The sequence below is a fragment of the Dipodomys merriami genome, unplaced genomic scaffold, assembly GCF_024711535.1.
Source record: "Dipodomys merriami isolate MVZ:Mamm:240054 unplaced genomic scaffold, mDipMer1.0.p SCAF_103, whole genome shotgun sequence".
In the NCBI taxonomy this organism is placed as follows: domain Eukaryota; kingdom Metazoa; phylum Chordata; class Mammalia; order Rodentia; family Heteromyidae; genus Dipodomys; species Dipodomys merriami.
Genome location: NW_027202305.1, coordinates 1,340,069 through 1,367,012, shown reverse-complemented (window position 1 = coordinate 1,367,012; position 26,944 = coordinate 1,340,069). Strand labels below are relative to the sequence as shown.

The window sequence follows — 26,944 nt, the reverse complement described above, 5'->3', positions numbered from 1 at the left end:
TAACAAGCAGCAATGCACGCAGCACACAGTAACTCTAAGTCTGAAGTCTGGAGCACACTCCACGTTATCATTACCAGATGCGTTACCCTTGGGCTGCAGGGCTGACAACAGGGATGCAGGCTTACTGCATTAGGTGAGGGGAAGGCTGCCATTTGCGAAAATCTATAAACCAGAGCCACACAGGCTGTTCTCTAATGGAAGGAGGCTCTTCCTCTTGGAGGGGAGCCAGGGTCTACTGGAGACGCCGTGCAAGTTAGTGAGGGAAGCATTTCATTCCCAGGGGCTGAGCTCAGGACCCCTTTTAATATCTGCCGCCTCTTATTGTGGTAGGGATTTGGATGTGTCAAGATGAAACTGTCAATGTCTACCCTGAATGTTTTCAGTGGTTACAGTGACAGATTATGTACAAGGTCGTGAGTGAAGCGGGGCTTGATCTAAAGTGACACTGTGAATCCGCTCTCATCAGACTCATCAATTCTAATTCACTTACGTCTTTTTTGAACGTTCAGTCGGCTTCATCTGTCGCAACTGCCTGCTGCTCTACCAATGTGCTTTTCCATTATTTGGACAGAAGGGTAACGAGAGTGACATCCAGGAATCACCTGCTCAGCCAAGCCAGCTTCCAGCGTCTCCTGCGCAGCTAGGAGGCCCTGTGGCCTCCCCTTAAACCTCTGAATTTATCAACATATGAACAAAGGCCTCTTCTCAAAGCTAATGAGATGTCTGCTGAACTCCATGAATTTAACAGAATCCAGATGGTAACTGATAGAATGTTCCAGTTTAGAGTTGGTCAAGACATTGAGTCCTTTTCATTTCTGTCTGCTAATAGTACATACCATCACTCACTGGAGGTGAGCACTAGAGAGGATGGACACCTGAGGCCCTCTCTGCCTACAACAGCTGTACCACGACTGTTGTTTTTATCACAAGCATAACCTGCTTCCATCATTGCAAAGATCATGACAGTGCCTAGGTTCAGTGTGTCTACAATACTCACAGATATCTCATAAGTAGAAATATGGTATGAATTTGACTTATTACCATGCTCTCTTCATTAAGAGTTACGAACAGAATGCTTTATATTCAGGAAATACCTTTGAAAAAATGTTCATATATGTAGACCAAATACAGACTGTAGGCATTTCACCCAAACTGACAATGTGACAAGTAATACAATGAACGAAAAGTAGGAAAGTTTAAAAATTTCTACAAGGGCTTGGCAGCTCTCCAATGTGCTAGCACACTCGGCTTTATTCATGTCACTCCTTTTCACTTTTGAAACATAAAGAAAGTGAAAATATAGGATGGACTAGGGAAAACTCTGTAATATCTTGAATAAATTAACCTAAATGAACCTGGAAAATTATAGTATAGGTATATGACAGGTTTGAAGTTAGGTACGACATTGTAAAATAATTAGAAATAATTAGAAAACATAAACCAGGTGCCAGTAACTCAAACCTCTATTCGTAGCTACTCAGGAGGCTGAGATCTGAGGATTGTGGTTCAAAGCCAGCCCAGGACGGAAAGTCCGTGAGACTCTTATCTCCAATAAACCACTCAGAAAACTAGGAGTGGCACAGTGGTTCAAAACGCTAGCCTTGAGCTGAAGAGCTGAGGGATAGCATTCAGGCCCAGAGTTCAAGCCCCATGACCGACAAAAAAAAAAAAAAAAAAAAAAGAAAACAAGTACTAATTATTCTATACACAGAATTATTCTATACACTAATTATTCTATACACTGTAGTTGATTATCTAAAAAAATCTACCATAATATTGTAGTTTAGTAAAACACAGTGGCTCTTCCTTGAGGTAGCTTATCAGTGCCCAAGTAGACATGAATATTAAAGATGTATCTAATCATGTGGTCTAAAGTATTGTGGAGCATCCATGTAACTGCATGACCACAGTATAACTGCATAACTATATAACTGCTCAATGCTCTAAGTATGATAGTTACTGAAGTTGTGCGAATGTGGAACTGTTGGGCAGGCAGTGTAAAGCCTCTGTGGTCAGGAGGGGCCCTCCCTCACTCTGCCCCTGACCTCCTCTTCGGTGAGTACATCACTGTCACCCAGCAGAGGCTCAGCCGAAGGCACGAAACCCAGCGGTAGAACGCCGAGGAGGAGGGTACACATCAGAAGGCAACATCAGATTTTATTCTCATTGCATTCAGTCAGCTTATACCACTCTGTGAGCTTGTTCACATCAACACCAAACTTAAATAAAAACAGTTTATTTCACCATTTTCACTGTACTATTTCTAGAATACTTCTAGCATTTATGCTTAATGACACAATCAAAGTGTTTTCAATCCAAAGACAACATTCACCTAATTTGAATGCATAATATCTTAAACTTCACACTGAAGCAGCTCCAGACATCACACGAAACATCTCATGCCTTTAGTTTCCCTCAACATTGAGTTCAATGTCAAAGACAATCTAAGAACAAAAGAACAATACCTGCTTTCTGAATCAGGGTATCAGGGTCCGAACCACGCTCTTGGAAAGGGAACAGTCTCTGTAAAGTAATCCTTTTGCAATGGTCATGCAAATGGTTGGTGAATCCTGAGTGGGTTAGATGGCCATCCTCTAGGAACACCTGTCAAGACAGTTTTTAATACAAGTGAAATTAGCAGGAGAGTTTTTGAAATTTTTCTTGTCAGTACTTTTTAGAATGTTCTATTTAATTATCCATACAATTAATGTACATTTTTGCTAATATAAGCCAATAATTAAACACCATTTTAGTATACAAATTCATTATTTTAGATAACACTGAAAGTTAGTAATTTTTTTAGGCTATTAAAGCTGTTGTCAATTTTGGAGATTTATTTATGAGTGGAAGGATTTTAATCTGTCTCTCAAACCTTTGAATCCAGGGCCTTTGTTCTACCACTAAGAAATAGCCCTAATCCTTGTTTTTGTTTTAGTGATTGTGTTTTGTTTTTCAATTTATCTTACTGAAAAGAATTTCCCTGAAATAAGTGATTCATTCCCAACAGACACAGAGGGGGAACACCCGGCGTCTGGGAGTGACCGCCATGAAGAGACACGGTGAGGGGCTAACTGTGGCCTGCGAGAACCCTTAGGAGCCATCAGGCATGTTCATGCCCTCACCTTGAACGTCTGGCTTCCAGAATTGTGAGATGAAATGAATTTATGCCATTTAAGCCATCCAGTCTGTGGCATTCTGTCACAGCAGCCCAGAAAACACAATTGGAGACAACGATATCCACAGACCAGAAGTGTTTACTTCTTGAGCTGGACGGTCCACAATTTACCAAGAAGGGGTACTATAGAAACTAGTACCAGAAGGAGTTGGTAGAGTAACTAAATCTAGGTTTTGTCAGTGCCCTTTACTGGAGCTCACCTAACAGACCTGGGAGAACCCCACCTTGCTGACCGCTGCTCACTGACTAGCACCGCCCCACAGGCCTGGCAGGGCCACTCTGGCAAGCTGGTTACACTCCTATCTTTGTACCTTAGAAGGGGATGATACTGTTTCCTAATCACAACATACAAATTATACAACATTTCCACATTTATACATATATTATTTATCAGAGTTGGCAAAACACTTAGAAGTACCTTAGGCCATTTCACCTTTGTAAGACCTTCTTGCCAGGTACTGACGGTTTACGCCTGTAATCTCAGCTACTCAAGAGGCAAGATCTAGGAATAGCAGTTCAAAACCAACCTGAGTAAACAAAACAACTAATCTCCAAATAGGCAGCAAAAAGCTGGGAGTGGAGGTATGACTAAATTGGTAGAGCCTCCAGCACACAGAAGGTTCCAGAAGGTGCGAATGTTGGGGTCTAGGACAGTCTGAGCCACCCATTCCATACACAAGGAATACCAATCTGTCATTTCCAAATGACCTCCACTGATCTAGCACCAGGTAGGAGACTACTCAGATACTAAATTAAAGCAAATATTCTCATTTATCTCCTCAAGGTTGTTCAAAACCTGGACTCCAGAGCGTGACTGTATGCCGTTAACTGTCCATGATGACAGTCAGTTTTCCATGGCATGGGTGGGTGACCAGATCAACCCCTCCCCCTGGCACAGCTCTCCGGCCCTGCTGCCACCTGCCTGGTTCCAAACTGCTCCATTGTAGACTGACAGCTGCTCGAGGAGCGCACAGGAGAAGGAGTCGGTGAAAATGGCTCATTAGCAACGAAATGCGAGAAATCTGCAGAGCTCCCTGCGGACATTTCAGAGGGAAGGCTCTCTCCTCACTTGAGAGCAAAGTGCAAAAACTGAAGAAAAAAATTTGTTCTCAAAAGTTCTGGAAATTCCTACGTGATTTAACAAATTAAACATTTTAAATAATTTTTATAGTTTCTTCTGCTAAGGTTTGCATTTGATTGAATCACAACGTAAATGCTGGAAAATATACTCTGATGTTTTGGCTTGCGGCATGTGAGCATGTGGAGCCGACGCGAGGAGCAGCTTGGAATGAGGAGGTGAGGCAAAGCCGAGCCACGCAACAGCTGCAAAATTAATCATGTTCCTTCTGGAGGCCTCTGGCCCTCGCAATAAACAAGCGTGTGTGCACACCCACCCCCCACACACACTTAACTGCCACCGTGACTGAATGATACTCAATCAGATTTTTCTCTCTCCTATTTCCTGTTTCTTATTTACCTGACATGATTAATAAGCATGCTCGGCTCACTCCAATGTGTGTCTTACAATTACAGGATACTGTGTAAAGATCTTTTCACTGCATATGTAGAATGTCTGAATTATCAATAAAGACTTGGTTCTACACTTGGGATTTATAACATGCTGTTTTTAGAAAAGTGCAAACAGAGGCAGACTAGTAATGATGAAATTAAAGATAGCTATAGGAATGTCTTATCAGCCATCAAGTATTAGTGATGAACTACCCCAAGATTCTTTTTCTGCGGTCCTCCTGCAGGGTAGCTAGTGACGGTCTGTAGGGGCCATGGCTGTCTAGCAGCATGGGCGTGGCATGCACGGATGGACTGTCTGCAGCAGAGGGTGGACTGGCCATGTCCTGGGCACACCCGCTGCAGACGGGCACACACACTGTGCCGATGGGCACACACACTGTGCAGACGGGCACACAGGCTGCAGACGGGCACACACACTGTGCAGATGGGCACACACTGCAGACGGGCACACACTGTACAGATGGGCACACACACTGTGCAGACGGGCACACAGGCTGCAGACGGGCACACACACTGTGCCGATGGGCACACACACTGTGCAGACGGGCACATAGGCTGCAGACGGGCACACACACTGTGCAGATGGGCACACACTGCAGACGGGCACACACTGTACAGATGGGCACACACACTGTGCAGACGGGCACACAGGCTGCAGACGGGCACACACACTGTGCAGATGGGCACACACTGCAGACGGGCACACACACTGTGCAGATGGGCACACACTGCAGACGGGCACACACACTGTGCAGACGGGCACACACACTGTGCAGACGGGCACACAGGCTACAGACGGGCACACACACTGTGCAGACGGGCACACACACTGTGCAGACAGGCACACCCGCTGTAGACGGGCACACACACTGTGCAGATGGGCACACAGGCTGCAGACAGGCACACACTGTGCAGATGGGCACACAGGCTGCAGACGGGCACGCGCGCTGCAGACCGGCATGCATGCTGCAGAAGGGCACAGGCACATACTGCAGATGGGCACACACACTACACCTCCAATGGCTGAGTCCGTGACCACTATGTGCATGCTTGGCCTCCTCCACTCCCGGCGGCTCTGAGCGCGTCTGAGCCACGGCAGCGGTGGCAGTCACCCCGCCGTCATACTGTGGTCACACAGCAGTGGTCACCCCGCGGTCACATGGCGGCGGTCACCCCAGGGTCAACCTGCGGTCACCCCGCGGTCACACTGTGGTCACACTGCAGCGGTCATTCTGCGGTCACATGGCAGTGGTCACCCAGTGGTCACCACGCGGTCATACTGTGGTCATGCCGTGGTCACAGTGCAATGGTCACTCCTTGGTTACCCCGTGGTCACCCCGCGGTCATACTGTGGTCACTGTGGTCACCCCGTGGTCATACCATGATCACACTGCAGTCACTGTGGTCACTCCGTGGTCACACTGCGGTCACCCCCTGGTCATCCCGTGGTCACACTGCGGTCACCCCGTGGTCATACCATGATCACACTGCGGTCACCCTACGGCACGGGTCACCGCCGGCCAGTCACAGCCACCACCAGATCTGGTCCCCTGAATCACGCCGGGCCGCAGAATGATCCCACTCCACTCCACAGAGCGTGAGCTGCAGATAGCTGCCCGCCACATGCTGGCCCCGTGTCCACCACCCCATGTCCGCTGCCCCGGGGCCCCGACCGCTCCCAACATGATGACAGCCTTGCCACAGATCCCCGGCCCCGGCCCCAGCTCCCCAGCCCTGTCCCCGAGGCGGTCCTTCTGGCTGGAGCAGGGGAACGGCTCATACCGAGTGTTTCTGACTATTACAAGTATAATTTCAAAGCAAGAGTGTAACAAGGGTCTGGACACTGGCTTGGCATGGTTTCATGGGTGTAAAGTGTTTAGAACACCAGTTCAGCATGGTTTCACAGGTGTGAAGTGTCTGGAACACCAGCGTGGTGTGGTTTCACAGGTGTGAAGTGTCTGAAACATCAGGTTGGTGTGGTTTCACAGGTGTGAAGTGTCTGAAACATCAGGTTGGTGTGGTTTCACAGGTGTGAAGTGTCTGAAACATCAGGTTGGTGTGGTTTCACAGGTGTGAAGTGTCTGGAACACCAGCATGGTGTGGTTTCACAGGTGTGAAGTGTCTGGACTACCAGTTCAGCATGGTTTCACAGGTGTGAAGTGTCTGGAACACCAGCGTGGTGTGGTTTCACAGGTGTGAAGTGTCTGAAACATCAGGTTGGTGTGGTTTCACAGGTATGAAGTGTCTGAAACATCAGGTTGGTGTGGTTTCACAGGTGTGAAGTGTCTGGAACATCAGCTTGGCGTGGTTTCACAGGTGTGCAGTGTCTGGAACACCAGCTTAGTGTGGTTTCACAGGTGTGAAGTGTTTGGAACAGTAGTTCAGCGTGGTTTCACAGGTGTGAAGTATCTGGAACACCAGTGTGGTTTCACAGGTGTGCAGTGTCTGGAACGCCAGCGTGGTGTGGTTTCACAGGTGTGAAGTTTTTGGAACATTGGCTTGTCATAGTTTCACAGGTGTGAAGTGTCTGGAACACCAGCTCAGCGTGGTTTCACAGGTGTGAAGTGTCTGGAACACCGGCTCGGTGTGGTTTCACAGGTGTGAAGTGTCTGGAACACCGGTTTGGCATGGTTTCACAGATGTGAAGAGTCTGGAACACCAGTTTGGCATGGTTTCACAGGTGTGAAGTGTCTGGAACACTAGTTCAGTATGGTTTCACGGGTGAGAAGTGTCTGGAACACCGGCTCGGCGTGGTTTCACAGGTGTGAAGTGTCTGGAACACCAGTTCGGCGTGGTTTCACGGGTGAGAAGTGTCTGGAACACCAGCTTGGCGTGGTTTCACAGGTGTGAAGTGTCTAGAACACCAGTTCAGTGTGGGTCACAGGTGTTTTACCATGGCAAGAACCACCCTCCCTGCCCAAGCCCAACTCACAGGGACCTTGCCTGAAGATCAGTGTGTCTGAAAACTTCAGTTCTGAGACAGAACATACCTGTTGGTTTTCACAATTGAGTTTTTGCAAGAGAAAGTTGTTCAATATATTGCAGAAATAAAATGCCAGTGAGAACAGTCATTACATTAAATGTATATAGGTGAACATGGAACCACATGACTTCAGGGTAGGGGTGTGTACTTTTGAAATGACATTTATTATTAGACATCAATTGTTAGAATAAACCTTTGTCCCTTAATGTTAATAGTTCGAATGGGCTTTTGCTAAATGCATTTATAACAATAAAATATAAACTTACTGAATATTAACTTTGTGTGAATCCATCTTTTTCCTAATGGAGATAATTCCATTAAAGCCTATGCTTAGACCAAGTTAAGCCAATGTTCGTCACATTTAGAACCTGTATTGTATGGTAAGTTAAATTCACTAAGCAGGAAAGAGACCCACTAAAACCTAAATAAAAATTTTTGTCCTCTATTCATAGGTGAGAATTCTACTGCTGTTTCAATGTTAATACCTTCTTAGTGCACTTTTAGCTGTCCACAGAAGTCTTGATTCTAGAATAAATTAGTGGGTAAGTGTATTGATCTTAGAAATTAAAGATTCAAATGAATTAATAAGACCAATGGTAAAACTAAAGAAGCAAAGATCTGTATGAAACTACAAATCTAAACTAAAATTAGGTAAAAGTGATTTACGTATTTTGACAATTTGTTTTTTTTTTTTTTTTCTGAATCAAGACCTAAGTCTTAAATTGCTTGTCTGGTGTGACCTTACCTCCTGATCATTCATGTTTAGGCTTATATTTTATTTCTACTCATTGAATTTATTATTTCAAGACAGAGCAGTCAAAGAAACCTTGAAGGTTTGGTGATGAGGCCTGGGAGCCGGCAGGAGGGCTGCTCTGCCTCTGCAAGACTGCTCTCCAGTTCTTCCACTTCTTATACTAAAACTGTGCCTTTGCCCAACCTAGTAGTGTTCTTAATATGACCATCTCCATTCAAGGCTTGCTCCACCCACCCCGCTTACTCTCTCTCTGATAGAAACAGGGCTTGAACTCAGGACCTGAGTGCTGTCCCTTAGCTTAGTCTGTTCAAGGCCGGTGTTCTACCACCTGAGCCACAGCTCCACTTCCAGTTTTGGTAGTCAACTGGAGATATAAGTATCATAGATGTTCCTGCCTAGGCTGGCTCTGAACTACAATCCTCAGATCTCAGCTTCCTCAATAGCTAGGATTATAGGCAAGAGCCTCTGACACCTCGCATGAGAGAGTTTAGAATGTGATTTTTAACTTTGTCATGGAATATACCCATGAAATAGCCACATGGGTCAGCATCCCTACAACACCCTCCTCTCTTTCAGAGTACCCCAGCAGCACCCCCACCGGGGGGGGGTGTCTTCTAAGCTGCGGCTTGCCGGCATAACGGACTTCTGTACAATGGAGTCACGCTCTGTGCTTTCTTTGCTTGTCTTCCACTCACCACCATGACTTCGAGGTGAGTCCATGTATTAATAATTTCTTTTGATTTGTGAATTACATTATATAAAGCATTTGTCTTCTGAATAACATTATCTGAAACAGTTGATTGCTGACATTGGGCAATCAACGGGTATGTTTTAGACATGCATATATGTATATTTACAGCTTTTGAAGCAGATTTGGCACTCATAAATTGCACAAATTGGAAGAATTTCAGGAACAAGTTAAGGGTTTCATTATACACTTACAGCCATAAAACACCATTGAAAAGTTGAGATGCGTGAAGTGAGCGTGGCTCTCGTCCTGACTTGGGACAGATCTGGCCTGTGTGGGCTGCAGATGCCCCACAGGGAAACCGGAAGCTGGCGCAACTCTTCTTACTTACATTCCACTTCCTGTCGCTGATAGAACAATGAGCCCTTCATTAAAGGACAGCTTACGTACAGGGCAGACCAGGTATTTGGATGGAAGTATTCCTTAGCTAACCGGTCAGTCTCAGGGCTGAAAAGGCACAGGTTAAAACTAAGCAAGACCTTATGGCAGCAGCAATGGAGGGCTGAGAGCTAGTTTAGGATCATGGGCATCTCAGTGTTGTAGAGATTTAAAGGCCACCCTGTGTTTTACATCAGAGTGCCACAAAGAGCACGCAACTCAGATGAGCTGTGACATAGGTAAGCTGTGCCAAAGAGCAAGCAAAGTAATCATCACCAACTAGAAGTCTTCCCTCTGAAGGGTCTCAACACCAAGTTCAGCACTGCTTAGAGGAAGAGTAACACACGGAAATGTAAACAATGTATGTGTACTTATGATCTCCAGTATAAACAAACAAAATCAAACAAACACTATAAAGCCCATTATCCTAGTCTAATGAAACACGAACTACTTGCTGAAAACAAAACTTGTGAAGCAGCTAATATAAACATGCATAAATGATCTAGATATGGTAGGTAGCAGAAAATAATTTCAAAATAACTATCGCTAGCATGTTAAGAAGTTACAGAGAATGGAAGGATGATGAAGGATTTTAGCAAAGATTTATATTCAAAATCAGTTCTGCACTTCAGATTGGTAAAATGCAGTATCTGGAATTACTAATTCATTGGTTGGATTTCATGAGATCATCTTGTGTAACAGGAATAAACTCTTTGAAGAGCTAGTGTTTTCCTGAATGTTTACAAATATTGGTATTGCTTCTGTAGAAATCGTACATTGGTGAATAATAATTTCAAATCTTCTTAGCTTTTGGGAGGACCTGTACTCTCCATACATGACCATCAACATGACCTGTTGTCCCTCTGTCCCTTTGTGACTGCCAATGACTTGCTGCTCCCGTCCTTTCTCCACAGGAGGTACTCAACAGTCCTCCCCTCAAGTTGCCAGTGGCTCATTTTACCCTGCTACAAGAATAAAGGACATATGTAATAAACATGGAGGAGGAGGGCATGATTTACAGTCAGACTAGAGGAAAGTGGAGGGGTAGCCCAGCTGCAGAGAAGGCTTGGTGTGTCCGCATTATCCTGACAGTAAATTAGCTTTTCATTTGAACATTACTTTCTTTCAGAAGAATTTGATGCATTTTAAGTTGATGCAGCAGCGCATGTTATTAAAGCCAGGAATCATAAATTATTCCTTAAATCATTGAGTCTTGGGAAAATAGAAAGCCAATGAATCCCTTATCGTTGGAGTATCGACTGAGTTCTGTGTGGGTAGGCCGGCTCTGGCCTCTGCTGCTTGGCTCCAGCCGGTCTGCACTTTCCAATTTGCTGGAGACTTGCGTGGAGATATCCCCACGGCCCTCTTGTGAAATATGACAGCCTGACATTTTCTTTAATTACAAGACCTGATCTGTTTAATAGCACAAAATTGGCCTCCAATTTGACAGGCCTCCCCTTTAAAATCAATGGTTAGACTCTAGGGCACCAGCTTGGTCATCAGATCAATATTAGGAAAAACATAGCTTGTCAAGACCTCTCAGCCTTTCATCGATTCAAATGGGGGGCAACACACAGATTGAATAATGGTATTAGAGCTCTGATCCAACAAGCTGAAGCTTCTTACATTAATTTCAGTATAGGCAGATGAGTCAGTGATGAATGATGAAGCATAGTGTAATTATCCAAGGCGCAATAGTTAGAAAATGCTTCATGTTGTCTGCAGGCATGCACATACCACATGTGTGCACGCACACACATTCTTTTCATATACTTTTCCCTGTAAGTATTTCAGTGTACATCAAGAGAAGTCATATTAACCACTCATACCCTAGAATAACTTGGAAATAGTTTGCAATAATAGCTCTCAGAGTATAAATTACTAGTACTATAGCAATCAGTTCACTTTTATCTTATTTACATACCTTGTGTTTATCTTGTACTACCTTGTATATTTATACATTTTATAACTACCTCATCTTAATATTTGTTATGTGGGCACTAAAGCCCAGACAGCATCCTTGTGGACAGGGAAATTGATTACATTTAATAATAAGTTGTCCAGTGACAAAGATAATTCATGTCATGCCTTGGATATTCAACCATTTTTAAGTTCAGGTCGTGGGCCTGAACTCTGGGCCTGGGTGCTGGCCCTCAGCTCTTCACCTCAAGGCTAGCGCTCTACCACTTGAGCCACAGCGCCACTTCTGGCTTTGTTTTTCTGCTTATGTAGTGCTGAGGAATCGAACCCAGGGCCTCATGCATGCAAGGCAAGTGCTCTACCACTGAGCCACCTTCCCAGCCCAATCCATTCCTTTTCAACAAAGCTCAATCAGCCTTATTCTGCCTATTTAAATACCTACCTTAGCATTTTCTCCTATTACTTAAGCCACATAGTTTCTAGAGAGAATTGTGCCTTTGGATAAAACATCAGCATTTCTGGAAGGAGGCCACTGATCAGAAGCACTGTACTCAGAAGATGGCATGTGGAATCATAACCTTTTTTTAAAAAAAAATAAAACCACTTAATAATAAAAAAGAAAAAAATCAGTATTTCAAAAACCAATGAAACCAGCTTTCCAATACAATGTATCTCTCTTAGACATCTACAGGAGATAAGCTCCTTCTCCCCCGCCCCACAGAATACCACAACTACACAAACACCTCCTATACAGAACACCACAACTACACACAACACGACACGAACACCTCCTACACAGAACACCACAACTACACACAACATGACACAACCACCTCCTACACAAAATATCACAACTACACAACCATCTCCTATACAGAACACCACAACTACACACAACACGACACAACCACCTCCTACACAAAATATCACAACTACACAACCACCTCTACACAAAACATCACAACTACACAACCATCTCCTATACAGAACACCACAACTACACAAATACCTCCTATATAAGACACAACTACACAAACACCTCCTACACAGAATACCACTATACGAACACCTCCTACTCAAAACACAACACACAAACACCTCCTACACAGAATACTACAACTACACACCTCCTACACAGAACACCACAACTACACAAACACCTTCTATACAGAATACCACAACTACACAAATACCTCCTACACAAAACACAACTCCACAAACACCTCCTACTTGGGAAGTGAAAGTGGCCATGATAATGTCTCATATTGCTGATAATTTTAAACTGGGACTTCACATAAAAGGGAAAATATTTTTTTCTGTTATTTGCAAGATTACATGTAACCAGATTAAAGACAGAACATTATATATAACAATGAAAAACTGACCTCTAATTTCAATCCTCATGTTCCTAACTTTAGGCATGACTAATCCAGAAACATTCCCAAGTTGAAAATTTGTTTCTTTAAATTAAAACTTTTCAGACTGACAACTTTTGCTATTTGATAAACTTTAACAGATGTTACTGAACATCTCCTCTGTTAGAAAAATATACCAGGAACAGAGGACACCTATTTTTTCCAGACATTTTAAATGTTACTGACAGATTTGTTTTTATATTCATTTATTTTTATCCATAATTCATTCAGAGAGACTAAGCCTTAGCCTTAGGAAGACAGAAGTCCTGGTTACTGTGGTTTGGTTTTGTCCAATGGTAACACAACGTCATCTGGTACTGGTTGTGGTAGAATCAAGTGTCTCAATCCAACACTCAAACACAGTTGTTCGCCATGGCCCCTGGGGTCAGAGAGCGCGTGGAGGCTCGGGTCTGAGAGGAAGCAGCAGTCCCCGGGCTGCCTTCTTCTGGCGAATGAGGCTTTTTAATTAAAAGTCTCGAATTTCATCCCCTCACAGAATGAAATGCAAAGGAGGATTTTAAGCTGACATTTCTGTCATTTCCACAGTGACCACTGTCTTCTGGCATTCAGCTTTCCAGCCACTATCACAGCCTGTTCTAGGTGGGAGTTATGGTTTGGGGTTCTGGGTGGGAGTTACAGTTTGGGGGGTTCTGGCACTGAAACTGAGTTTAAAGCATGGCGGGGACTGTGCTTGTGCTATTTGCCCAACACAAAATCTGAGGTAAAAACTTCAACATGAATCAGATGGCTGTGTAAGTACCCTCAACATCTGAATCACACCCACAATACCCACGGATTATTTACATGGTAGGCTTTTCTTGGGGAGTTTACAATTGTTTCAGATCTGTATTTTTTGTAAATGTGAACTCTGACCTCTCCAATCCAAGTGGTTTACAGATGAACTGTTTTCATCAGATTGGTTTCCTCACACACTGTGAACTAAGGGAGTGGTTTTGACGGGAGGCGTGTACACAGTGGCAACACGGCCTGTTGTGGCAGGCCAAGGCTGCGAGGTGGCTGTGGATGGTGCTTCTGGAGACCCCGTCGTCGGTGGGGTGAGGCAAGTCGGGGATTGCCAGAGACAAGTGTACAGCGTCTGTCACACGGCCCAGGCTTAGCTCTGCTCTTGATTCCTATCCATATCAAAACAGCTGTTGTTTAGCTTTGAATCACTTTGTATCTTATTGATTTCCAAATCCAAGAACTATGGAGAAAATAGACTATGGAGACAAGTAACAGTACAGAAGAAACTTAGGGAGCACAAAAAGCATTGAGGTTCTTTAGGAGATAATGAAAGCCTTTGGAGTTACACGTCCATTTCCTGTTTATTAAAATGATGATGTTATTAAAGCGAAAATACAGCTAATGAAATAGAAATTAGGAAGGCGGTGTTACACTGTTCCCTTCAACCTCATCTAGTCACCTCGCAGTCATTTCCCAGACTTCCCTCTCACCCTCCAAACTCTGACCTGCCGCTGAGGAGCAGGTGACCTCTAGACGCTGGGCCTGACTGGTTGCAACCCCCCCATTTTCTCTTCATCCCAGGGAGAGCTCCCCCATGATTACAGCACTGTACTTGAAACTATGGAGATGGTGTGGGTTAAAAGCTCATATTTCTTTTCTTCAGTTTTAATCTCATGTGTCATTTCCTATCTTTAGAAGGTCACGAGCTAGATACAATTATGCTAGTGTTTAATCATTGGCTCTAATTTGCATTAAATTGCTTTGAAGATAAATGTACCTCAAATTTGTAATACTAATTAATAATTGTGCAGCAATCTACTATTTAAAATCATGTGCTCTGAGTCTCAGTGTTTTAAATTGCAGTCCTATGTATTCAGAATATTTTCTAAGGACAGACAGAGTCCACTACTTAGGAAATTATGCATTCTAGCCCACTTCACGGACTGTACTCAGTGTACCAATATGCATTTAACATTTAAAAAGTAAAATCTCCTGAAGTCAATTAGCAACTGAAAAACATGATAAATCACAAATAACTCTGAGCAAAAGGGTACACGGTATGGCTCTTATCACTGGTAGTGCCTTTCTTCAACTCTCTAGACATTATTTCTTTTAGTTCTTTACTGTATTTAATAGAAATAATTTTAGAAATAGTAATAGAATACAATTTAATAGAAATAATTTGTTTACTAAATCCAAAACAGTGATTTCCTGTATGCATTTCCTATTGGCTGCATCTTCTCTTTTTCCTACCAGACTTTGCACATCTCGTACTTCTGATGTTGTTACATTAAACAAGACATTTAAAGTAATACATTATAACAGATCTATCTACCTTGCACCTTGAGGTTTGGGGTTATCTGTGAGTGTATTCATGTGTATGTGTGTATGTATAATGTTTTTGTTTTTATTTCTGCTACATATTTTAATCCTGGAATAATTCTGCCAGTAGTCTTTCCGGCAGTGTATAGCCATTGCGTTTTCAGTTAATTTTCTTCTCCTGTAGGCCTCATCTTGTTTAGAAGCCAGGTGCACATGTGAGTCGCCACTATGCAGGCTTCTGAAATGATCTGTGTGTGGGTCTTGCAGGGCTCTCCATAAGCATCAGTTCACCAGGAAGCAGTAGGCTGACCTCTGGGGCTCTGGACATCTCCCACTGGGGACAAGCAAACGACAGAGCTTCCTCCTTTTGCACGTCTTTCGGGGCTTACACGTAGCTTGAGTCCATGTGTAGCTGTTCATAAATCCAAGCATTGCTTTGATTTTTCACAGTTCTCTGTAGCAGGTCTGCTTCTCTTTGGGTTCCTTTTAAATTCCTGGACAAGCTCTGGCTTGTCCCAAATTAAATGGCAACGTTAGGCGATGGAGTCGTTGCCAACACGTTGCTCTCGAGTCTAGCACCTCCAGGAGCATTTCCTGCAGCAGTTCACCTCATCAAATACACAGCCACCATTTTCTGAGACAAATCTTAATTTTCTTCTGTGGTTTGTGCTTTTCGTGGAACTGTTGCTGTGCTCCTCCTCCTCCTCTGACGTGAGTGCTGATGATTTTTGAGTTACTTTGCCAATAAGACCAAAGGAAAATGGGATGGGAATAGCTTGAATTTAAAGGAACAGGCACTCCGCGGCATTATTGAGCTGAGTAATTGCTCCTGGACAGTTTTCAGTTAGTTTTTACTGCCACAGATCTGAAATCTTTCCAGCTTTATGAGGACAGCCAGTCGCTGGGCCCCAGGGCCCAAGGCCAGCTTCTCCTCTGAAGCATCACTTTACACACAGTGCATATATCTTGTGACCATCCAATAATTCATCCTGATTAATTCTTTTGGATATCTATCCACTGGTATCCCTTACAGCATGCCAGTATTTCCACTCCTAGATCCAGATGAGACATCTCTTCCTTAATCTCAACTGCAGCGTCTCTCAACCTCTGCTCTTTTTGTTACTACTTCACGCACAGGCACTCCAGTTTTCTTTCATTTCACTGGGATAATCTCTAGTTCTTCCCCTAACCGTATTTATCTTTCATGATTCTCTACTTTCAAGATCCAACAAGTGCTATCAACACGGGAACTCTGTTTTCATCTTGAAAGCTTTCAGAAATTTGCCTTCTATTTTCTGCTCCTCTCTGCCTATTCAGTTCTACTAATTGACATAACCACAAATAGGTAAGACTATCCATTGCATTCTGTCAGTTCGAAAATGTCAGGTCGCTGCAGAAGTTCAGTTCCATCGGGACTGTTTCTGCCAGTCTCTTAAGTTTATGAGTCTGACCTTTATGGAAACACCCTCCTGCCCGTCCCAGTGCCTGGAGCAAGTCCATGCTGCGCCTGGCGGGCTCATGCACCACAGTGGTTTGGGAGCCGTGGCAGGGCTGGTCCACAGGAAACACCCAGCATGATGGACTCATCACAGCCACACATCTGCAAGCTCCCTGCTCACCACCTCTCTCTTCATGAGAATAAATCTTCGAACAGATGCTAGAAGCTTATCAATAACAGGCTAAGTTTAGCCTCAGTGTGAATCTAGTGCACTCAATCAACGGCACGCTCAGCCACCTGCTCATCCGTTGCACTCAAAACAACCCTTCCTTTTCTTGTAGGAACGTTCAGGTAGAGTACTTACATCCTTTGTCTTTTTCCTTTTTTCTTTTTTTTTTTTTGTCGGTCGTGGGGCTTGAACTCTGGACCTAGGCGCTGTCCCTGAGCTCTTCAGTTCAAGGTGAGCACTCTTCTACTTGAGCCACAGTGCCACTTCCAGTTTTCTGGTGGTTTGTTGGAGACAAATCTCAAGGACTTTCCTGCCCAGGCTGGCTTTGAACCATGATCCTCAGATCTCAGCCTCTTGTATAGCTAGTATGACAGGCGTGAGCCACCAGCACCCAGCTCTTATATCATTTTCTTATGGACTTAAATTCAGAATTCATTTTTCTGACATCTTTCTTAGACAAATAATCTACTCCTAGTTCATCCTAATTGATAGAAGTGCTGTATTTAAATAGATCCAATAAAAATAAAGACAACACAAATGGACCATAGACCTGGCAAAGAAATAACCTGAAATTCCTTCAGTGGAGGGAGGGACTGTCAAATGTCCTCTCTACTAATTCAGTCAATATGATGTAGGTGTTCTCACATACTGTGTGTTAAGACTTCACAAAATCTCTAAGAAGTTGATGACATTTTCCCCATTATGCAGGGATCTAAAATCAGAAAACAACTATGTTTTCTAAGGACAAATGGGAGCAGCGTATACACAGTGTACCCAAATCTGGAAATCCGCATGTCACCTCCAAGCGTCTCTGGGAGCCAGAGAGCCCCAGAGCCCTGGGATGATATGCTTGTATTTATAGAGAGCTGATAGACAAACAGTCACAAACTTGTGGTTCTCTGATATATTAGCTCTTTAAACATCCAGTTAAAAGATTCTTTGCAAGTAAATTTTCACAATAACAGCTCATTTTATTTAAGCAAGGTTTTCATGCACTTGTGCTAATAGACCCTTTGAAGTGAATTTCGTTTTCATGTTAAGTGTAAGACTTGACAGGCATGGAGACACATATTCTTCTGTTCCTCTGCAGATAATGCAACTTGGAAATGGCAGTACACTCATCAAAACAGAACCACATTAAAGCTGTCCTCGTCTTCCACGCCGATTATAACGGGTGGTAAGTGACAGCCACACAAATTACGTTTCTTGCAGTTGACACAAGGAACAATACCATCATTTCCATCTTAAGAGAGCTTGAAATGGTAGTAGACTCTGAGATGCTGAACTAAAGGTTAGCACTTCAAAGAGTAATCACTAAATTCTCTTGATGCAAACACACGAGCATAATTTTCAAAACCACAAAACTATCTGAACATTACAGAAAAGTTCCTACAGAAATTCCCATAGCTGACTTATAACTGGCTAAATTTCAATGATTGGTTGGCATCAGATATACTCTAATAGTAATATAATTGCATAAAAAAATTTAAAAAACGCACAAGGGAAAACCAACCTGAGCTTAAACCTAGCAGAGTCCCCCAGCTGACTGCCTCCATCACGTGGCTCATTTTCTCACATGTGTTTCTTGCTTATGCCTGAATGTCACCAAGAAAATCTAGAACGGATTTGGGTGTTCATTTTATCAAGGAAGTATAGACATATACTGCACAGTACCTACAACCATACCAGAGTGCGAGGCTGAGCCGAAGAAGGGCTCAGAACATGGGTCCAAGGAAGGGAGCACCGAACACAGTTCTCTTCTTCCTATACCCCGTCTTCTTCTGCCTCTCCTCCTCCTCCTCTTCTTTTCATCTCCTCTCTTCTCCCTCTTCCCTCTCCTCTTTTCCTCCTCCCCCTCTCTTCTTGCTCCTCCTCCGCCTTCCCCTTCCTTTCATTCATAATTAGTGTCATTTATATTTCATTTCAGATATTACAGAGCCATGAGTTGCCCATCCATATTAAATAGGATTTTTAAGAATGATGTTTCTCTGATGCACTATTTTAGAGCTATATTTTCATTACTTGGTGGTCACTGCACATTTTCAAAGAACACATGGAGAAATATACAGTGATTCTTAAACATCAAATCTTAATAGTACATCTGCACTGTAATGTGTTGACTATACGACCATATTAACATATAATCCACTTGTAAAAACAATAGCTCTAAAGGTAGCAACTTCACAGCTTCCTGGGCCATCATGCCTCTGTTTAAGCATGCATTTTAGGATACCCTGTTATGTGCTGGCATATTTATATACTATATGAGGCTTAAATTAGTTTAAAATATACAGACACACACACACAAATTTTTTTCACCGTTACAAAAAAATATTCAAAATAGTTTCCTCCAGCTTTTAGCAATTTTGAGGCCAGGCCTGGTTTCTGCGATCACCCAACCGTGCCGCAGCACTGCAGAGATCCTTGCTTCTATGGAATACAAGCTGGCAGCCACTGACCAGTCTTTCTGGCCTCTCCTTCCACTGCCTCCCCAGGGACTACTAGTCACCACTGCATTCCCAATGGTTTAGATCCTACCCATGTGGTGGGATCTTGCAGTGCTTGTCTCTCAGTACCTTGTTTATTTTGCTTAATACAATGACCTTATTCTTTCTACATAATCACAGTGCACGGCTTGGTTCTTGCTTATGGCTGAATAGCATTTCATCTGCCAGGTACTAAATTCTCTTTATCTATTTATCACTTCATAGATACTTAGGTTGTTTCCATTTCTTGACTATTGTGCATAATGCCACGATGAACTTGGGAGAGCAGACGTCTTGTTGGCATAGTGATTTCATTTCCCTTGGATACATGCCCAGTAACAAGACCGCTGCATCAGATGGCAGTTCTATATTTAGTTATCCACGTAAACTACACACTGTTTTCCATAATGGCTGTACTAATGCACACTCCCACCCACAGTGTGCAGAGTCTCTTCTGCACATCCTTGCTGCATGACGTTTTCTTAGGATTTTAGCGTAACTTTGCTAGTGGGTATGATGGCTCCTTGTGGTTTTGATTTGTATTTCTTTGATGATCAGTGACAGTCACTGTTTTCTCATATGCCTGTTGGCTATTTATGTATCTTTTGAGAAACGTCTACTTGTATTTTCACTGTTTCGATCCGTATTTCGCAGCTGTGAATAGTTCTCTGATCCCATCTCCGCTGCATCCTTGGCTGGGCTTAAGCTATTTAGTTTGATATGGTCCTGTTTATCCCAATTTCTTTTTGGTTCCTGGAATTTGGGGTTCTAAGCCAAAAACCCTGGTTTACTGCTGCCATCCTGAAAATTTCCCCCATGGATTCTTCTGATAGTCTCAAAATTTCAGGTCTTACATTTCAGGTTTAATCCATTTGAACTGACTTTTCTAAGTCAGAGAGACTGGGCTCTAGTTTCTTTCTTCTTCATGTATAAACTTCCCAGCACTTTTTATTGGAAAGACTATCTTGTCTTTTCTCCAATGTGTTTTCTCGGCAAATTACTGAAAACAAATTGGCTGTAGATCCAGAGGTCAATTTCTAGGCTCTTTTTAAATTTTTTAGTCCGTGTCTGTATTTATGCCAATACCATGCTGGTTTTATCATAACAGATCTGTAGTGAATTCTGCTGTCATCTAGTATAATGCCTCTTACTTTATAATAGTCACTCAAACTAACTTGCTAAAGTGGAGCCTTTTCTGCATCTTAGCATAATTATACATTTAGGATACTTTTGTCTAGCTCTGAGAAGATCATCATTCATATTTTGATAGTGATTAGTTTGAAACTGTAAATCACTCTGCACAGTACAGACACTTTAACAATATTGATCCATCTAACTCACGAACACAGGATATTACTCCATTGTAAATTAAGATTGTTATCATGAAGCAAAGAGAAAAAGCCTTGGTGCAATGTTCTAGTGGTCAGACTGGGCCAGCCACAGTTTTCCCTAGATGAAGCCTAGTGCAGAGCAATCCAACGGCTTTTATTTACTGAAGTTCAGAGCAACTTAGGAAGCTACAGAAAGAAAGTTGTAAGTTAGCTGCAAGTTAGGGTTGATTACTGATGTTAATAAAAGATGCCATTTGTATAACATAAACATCTGTAGCAAGGCAGCAGATCAACAATAAAGGTGAACACCAGACCTGGTCTTCCAGTAGACTTCACAATTACATTTAGACTTTATCAAGAGTATTCATCGTCAGAGAAGTCCATGTGTAGCTTCAAGGCTTGGCTGTATCAAAGGATAGGCTGAATCCCCTGATAGGAGCTAAGGGAGCCAATTCTTACCTGCCATTCTGAAAATCTTAGGGCCCTTAAAACAACAAATCTGCTCTTCCTGTGCCCCATAGATGGAATACATGGCTGGATGAAAGTACGTCTGTCTGCAACACAGATCATTTCAGGCCCATTGATGAGACTTACTACTAAAACGAAAGTAAAGATCACTTCAAAATAGTGCTCACTGTCAAAGCACCTTATCACTCAGAAGCTCTGATGGAAATGTATGATGAGATAGATGGGTGTTCATGCTGAAAAGCAACATCCAAGTGACAGACCTTGGATTGAGGAGAATTTCTGGCTTTCTAGTCTATTAGAGAAACACACTTGGTGTGATGTTGGACAGGTGTGGGAAAGGCAACAGATCACACTCGTGATCTGTGAGCAGTGACTGGGGCCTCAGCACTAGCAGGGACTGAAAAAAACTGAGCGTCTCCTAACTTCAGAGTGGACATGGCATGAATGCACATGTCTAACAGTTATGTACATATGGCCACCTAAGATGATGCTAATTGAAACGAACTCCAAGATATGGAAACAGGAGGTTTTTCTTTGTTGTTGTTTTTAATGTGTGGTGTGAAGTTACTTCTTTTTTTGTCATTTTTTCCCTTCTGTTTAACCCCTGCTTCACTGTTTTTTATTTTGGTATCCTCTGTCTTGTATATATAGTTATCTGATTTGGGGAACAACGAAATGGTGAGACAAAGGATAAAGGGTGAACCAATGCAACAGCAATCCTCACAAGACGATATGTTGGAAATGAGCCGTCCAGTTTGGGGGAAGGAGTTGGGGGAAGGGAAAGTGGGAGAAACTCGAGGGAGGGGGTAACAATGTTTGACAAGTGCACTCACTACCTTAATGGATGTAGCAATAACCCTCTGTACATCACCTTGACAATAAAGTTAAATGATAAAGAATGACTTCTTTGTGTTTTTTGCCCTGTCAGAACAGATGTCTTCAGAAATGGGTACATTGTGCTTTGTTGCCTAGAAATCTATGAGACAGACACATGAGCCATCATGTGGAAGTTCTTGTGGAAGTCCTCGGTGACCTGACGTCACTGGGACGGCGTCCATGCCGGTGTGCATCCACGCGGCCATGTGTCCACGCAACGGGCGTCCACGCAGGCATGCACAAACCATGCTGCTTTCACTGGGGGTGAGGCAAAACCGCAAAGCAGCAAGATATTGTGGAGATGGAAGGAGACACTTTTTAAAATTCTAAACTACATCATAAATAGTCAAAGAAAAATTTAAAATACTAGATGATCACATGAATTTACCCAACTATTAAGATATCTTTAACGTTTACTGGAGTATAAAAATCTCACATGACAGAATGATTTAATGACAAGCCGATGGGTCCAATGGGATTCAAAGCTGCCCCAACAAGCGGGTTCAGCTCATTTGCAAATGTCAAGCATGTCCCTTTAAATTGGTTCATTAACTCACTTTTGGAAGGCAGTGTCAAGAACTAGGAGTTACTGGCATTGCTCATTAGTGGATCTCCTGGACAGAGTAAATAGGTTTAGACGGAATTAGATTGATTAGTCTGCCTTAGGATTCAGCACAGCATAGCAAGTTCCAACGGCTTTTCCTCTGCTGGGAAAGACTGAAACATTTCCAGCAATCTAAGTTCCTAACAAGAACTAGCAATGTCTCAGCCAATCGGCATACTAGCTGAGACTCAGGCATTGAGACACATGCCATTTGGTTGTGACTTCAGTGACAACAGAAATGCCTTGTTAAGAGAATGCAAAGAAGACACAGTAAGTACAACAGAAAGGTTTATACAACCCAGGCAGGAAGGAGGGAGAGGACACAGTGAAGTAACAAAACACAAGCTGGTGCCCGACCACTGGAGAGTCAGGAAGGCTGTACTGTTAGATGCGAATGTCCTCAGAGTGATGCTTACCATTCTAGATTCATCAATATACCATATCAAATTTCCACTTGGCACTATTGTACTTACAGCCCTGCCTCTGTTTGGTCTGACAGCACCAGGCTTACAAATTCATGCTTGCTGGACAGGCACTCTACAGCTAAGCTGTGCCTCTGGCTCCTTTCTTCTCTAGCTCTGATGTAGTCTCTTTTTTGCCTTGTCTAGTTTGGACTGTGATTCCATATTTATGCTTTTGGCCCAAGGAAACTCATTCCCACTTTTGAGGGGTTTTTTGTGGGGGGGTTAGGATGGAGTTTGCCTGAGTCGTCCTAGAACTGTGACACTCACAACCACTGCATGCTGAGGCGCTAGGAGGAAAGGCCCTGCGCTACCTCGGAGAAGACTGGGCCACAGTGGGGGTGGGGTACAGGCGAGGCAGAAGGGTCTGCTGTACTGACGGGACCGGCAACAAGGCCGGCACAGCACCAGCCAAAGTGGCAGATGGCACATAATGCCCTGTGATAATATCAACTTAATAAGACAGCTATATTGAGTCTTATTAAGAGATCATGAACGTATACATCACAGTTCTTCATTTGTTTTGCTCTCCTGGGGGTGGAACGCAAGGCTTCGTGCGTGGTGGGCAAGGACTCCACCATGAGGACCAGCATTCCCACCCTCTCGGGTCCTAACTTCTGTGAGATAAGTACCCGTGGCATGACCTTGCATACGGCGTGTCGGCTGCTCTCTCTCTATCTTGTAAAGCAGATGTAACATTTTTGTAGTAAGTCTCATAAAATCTAACGCTTGTAAGTCACATGCTAAAGGGCCTTTGCCAGAGCAAATATTGAGTAACGTACATCTTCCTCACCGTCAAGATCATGCTTACCTTATTGACATGATCATCATTTCATTTCTCTGAACAAAGTACTTTGTGATGGATTTTTAAAGAAATATGTTTCTGTAAAGCATAGCACTAGGGAATGTGCTAAAGTGAAAAAACTGACTTAGGGATAAGTCTAAAATTTTAGTTCAATATTTTAAGTTATTTCTGTCTAAGATAAGCATTAAGAGTTACTGTAAATAAAATACTATAAGTATAGGCCTGTGCTGGTGCAAATACCCAGTGAGAATGAGTATTATATACAGTTTTATGCCTGAACCTTCTAAAAGATGTATTTTTCTTTTGTGATGAGACACACTGAGAATACAAGAGAGAAAACAGAGCCGAGGGTAAACTCTGAGTTCAGATTGGAGCTCACCAAATCCTCAGCGTAAACACACAGCGGCCCCTCTGTCTTTGTGTACAAACATGAAATACTTCATATTTGAAGCCCATGCTAAAATGCACACCTGGGTCTCTAAAAACTTGGCCTCCATCATCTCAAAGTTCCTCTCTTTCCAAGTCATGTGTAGTATCTGACTCTGTCCTTCCATGTATGGATGCTGGAATATTTGTGAATTATTTCTTGGTTTTATAAACTTCTGTTAGAAGCCCTAGCCCATTTTGCCCCTTGGACTGCCTAAAGCTGTTCCATTCAAAAGAAATAGTAAGTCATATGATGCAAGCAAGTTTGCCAGGGACTTTCCTTTTCATTCTGTAACAGGGATTCCTCTTCCACACTGTTTAAAATACAATTTGTAACTGCAGACAGCCAAGAACCACATAAAGTGAGGAAGTGAAGAAAGAAAACATGTCTCCTCTTATGTACTTCAAACACAATGTTTCACACAGAAAACAATGGTATCAGCACAGCCCAGGAGCTCACACCACAGGCTGCCTCTGGTCTTTCCCTAGAAGAGAGAGGGAGCAGGCTCTCAAAGAACCTGTCAGGCTCAGCACCGGTCTGAGCACATGAGCTACAGGGGGCCGTTTGAGCATCAGAGCGTGTCTACATGAAGATATTTAGGAAAAATAATCTAAGCGTCTGTATTCAAATGCTATGGATGACATTCATAAAGAGAAAAAAACCACGTGAGCAGTTATTACAAAAGAGAACAATTACAGTGTTAAACAAATGCATGCAAAAATGTGAATCCTGCCGGGCGCCCATGGCTCACCCCTGTCACCCTAGCTACTCAGGAGGCTGAGATAGAAGGATTACATTTCAAAGCCAGTCCAGGCAGAAAAGACCTTGAGACTCTTATCTCCAATAAACCACTAGAAAACAGGAAGTGGTGCTGTGGCTCAAGCGGTAGAGCACTCGGCTTGAGCTGAAGAGCTGAGGGACAGCACCCAGGCCCAGAGTTCAAGCCCATGGACCCCCGCTATCCCCCCCCCAAAAAACAAACTGTGTAACCTAAGGGCTTGGAAGGTGGCTCAGTGGTAGAGTGTTTGCCTTGCATGCATGAGGCCCTGGGTTCAATTCCTCAGCACCACATAAGCAGAAAAAGCTGGAAGTGGTGCTGTAGCTCAAGTGGTAGAGTGTTAGCCTTAAGCTGAAGATCTGAGGGACAGTGTGCAGGCCCAGAGTTCAAGCCCCATGGCCAACAAAAACAAACAAAACTGTGTAACTTAAATCTGTTTTGAAAAGAAAGAAAAATTTCCTCTTTTACTCATGCCATATCTAATTCAGATAATTTCTTGAGCAGCACAAGTCCTGTTCTTCCCTCTGTAAAATCCGTGAAGGCTTGTGAAATGAAAAGGGTATGCTCCTTGAGAAGACCGAGTCCAGCAGGCAGGCAGCACTCACAGGAGTATGTGCCTTGGAACTATGTACACGTATCCTAATAATTACCATTGATTTTTCTTTTAAAATAATTTAAGTACAAAATATCTATGATCAAGGGTCTTGACTGCAGAGCTATTTACAGGAAAACACGAAGTATCCTCACCTACCCACCCACCACATGCCCGACTTATTAAGATGTATACATATGCATGCATAGTTTCATTCATCTCCTCATCTCTAGACAGAATGTCAACCTTGATATTTTAAAATCGTTTTGTAGTTATGATTACATCATTTAGATCAACAGATACTAGTCTATCAGCTGAACATTTTCCTTGTGATTTTGAAATGGTGTCCTTCTATGTTCTCCACACTGGCCTCTCGAGGGACTGAGCCTCACACTCCCTCCCCGCAGCTGGCCTCTACAGGCTGATCCTCCCTCAGCTGGTCTCTACGGGTCATCCTCCCTCAGCTGGCCTCTACAGGCTGATCCTCCCTCAGCTGGTCTCTACGGGTCATCCTCCCTCAGCTGGCCTCTACGGGTCATCCTCCCTCAGCTGGCCTCTATGGGTCATCCTCCCTCAGCTGGCCTCTACGGGTCATCCTCCCTCAGCTGGCCTCTACACACTCGTCCTCCCGCAGCTGGCCTCTACGGGTCATCCTCCCTCAGCTGGCCTCTACACACTCGTCCTCCCGCAGCTGGCCTCTACAGGCTGATCCTCCCGCAGCTGGCCTCTACGGGTCATCCTCCCTCAGCTGGCCTCTACGGCTCATCCTCCCTCAGCTGGCCTCTACGGCTCATCCTCCCTCAGCTGGCCTCTACACGCTCATCCTCCCTCAGCTGGCCTCTACACGCTCATCCTCCCTCAGCTGGCCTCTACACGCTCATCCTCCCTCAGCTGGCCTCTACGGCTCATCCTCCCTCAGCTGGCCTCTACAGGCTCATCCTCCCTCAGCTGGCCTCTACACGCTCATCCTCCCTCAGCTGGCCTCTACGGGTCATCCTCCCTCAGCTGGCCTCTACACACTCGTCCTCCCGCAGCTGGCCTCTACGGCTCATCCTCCCTCAGCTGGCCTCTACAGGCTCATCCTCCCTCAGCTGGCCTCTACGGGTCATCCTCCCTCAGCTGGCCTCTATGGGTCATCCTCCCTCAGCTGGCCTCTACGGGTCATCCTCCCTCAGCTGGCCTCTACGGCTCATCCTCCCTCAGCTGGCCTCTACGGGTCATCCTCCCTCAGCTGGCCTCTACGGGTCATCCTCCCTCAGC

The 26,944-nt window shown here is 43.8% G+C and overlaps 1 protein-coding gene across 4 annotated transcripts in view; it reads right to left on the bottom strand.

Annotated features, from left to right (window-relative positions):
• LOC138809815 (contactin-5) overlaps positions 1-26,944 on the bottom strand; it is a 463,911-nt gene that overhangs the window by 347,574 nt on the left and 89,393 nt on the right. For 3 of the 4 annotated variants that reach the window (XM_069996830.1, XM_069996838.1, XM_069996810.1), the window contains exon 2: positions 2,466-2,604. The gene's annotated coding sequence lies outside the window, so the exon portion shown is untranslated. Of the gene's footprint in view, positions 1-2,465; positions 2,605-11,930; positions 11,962-26,944 lie in introns of those variants that run through there. The other variant, XM_069996819.1, reaches the window with a different exon arrangement.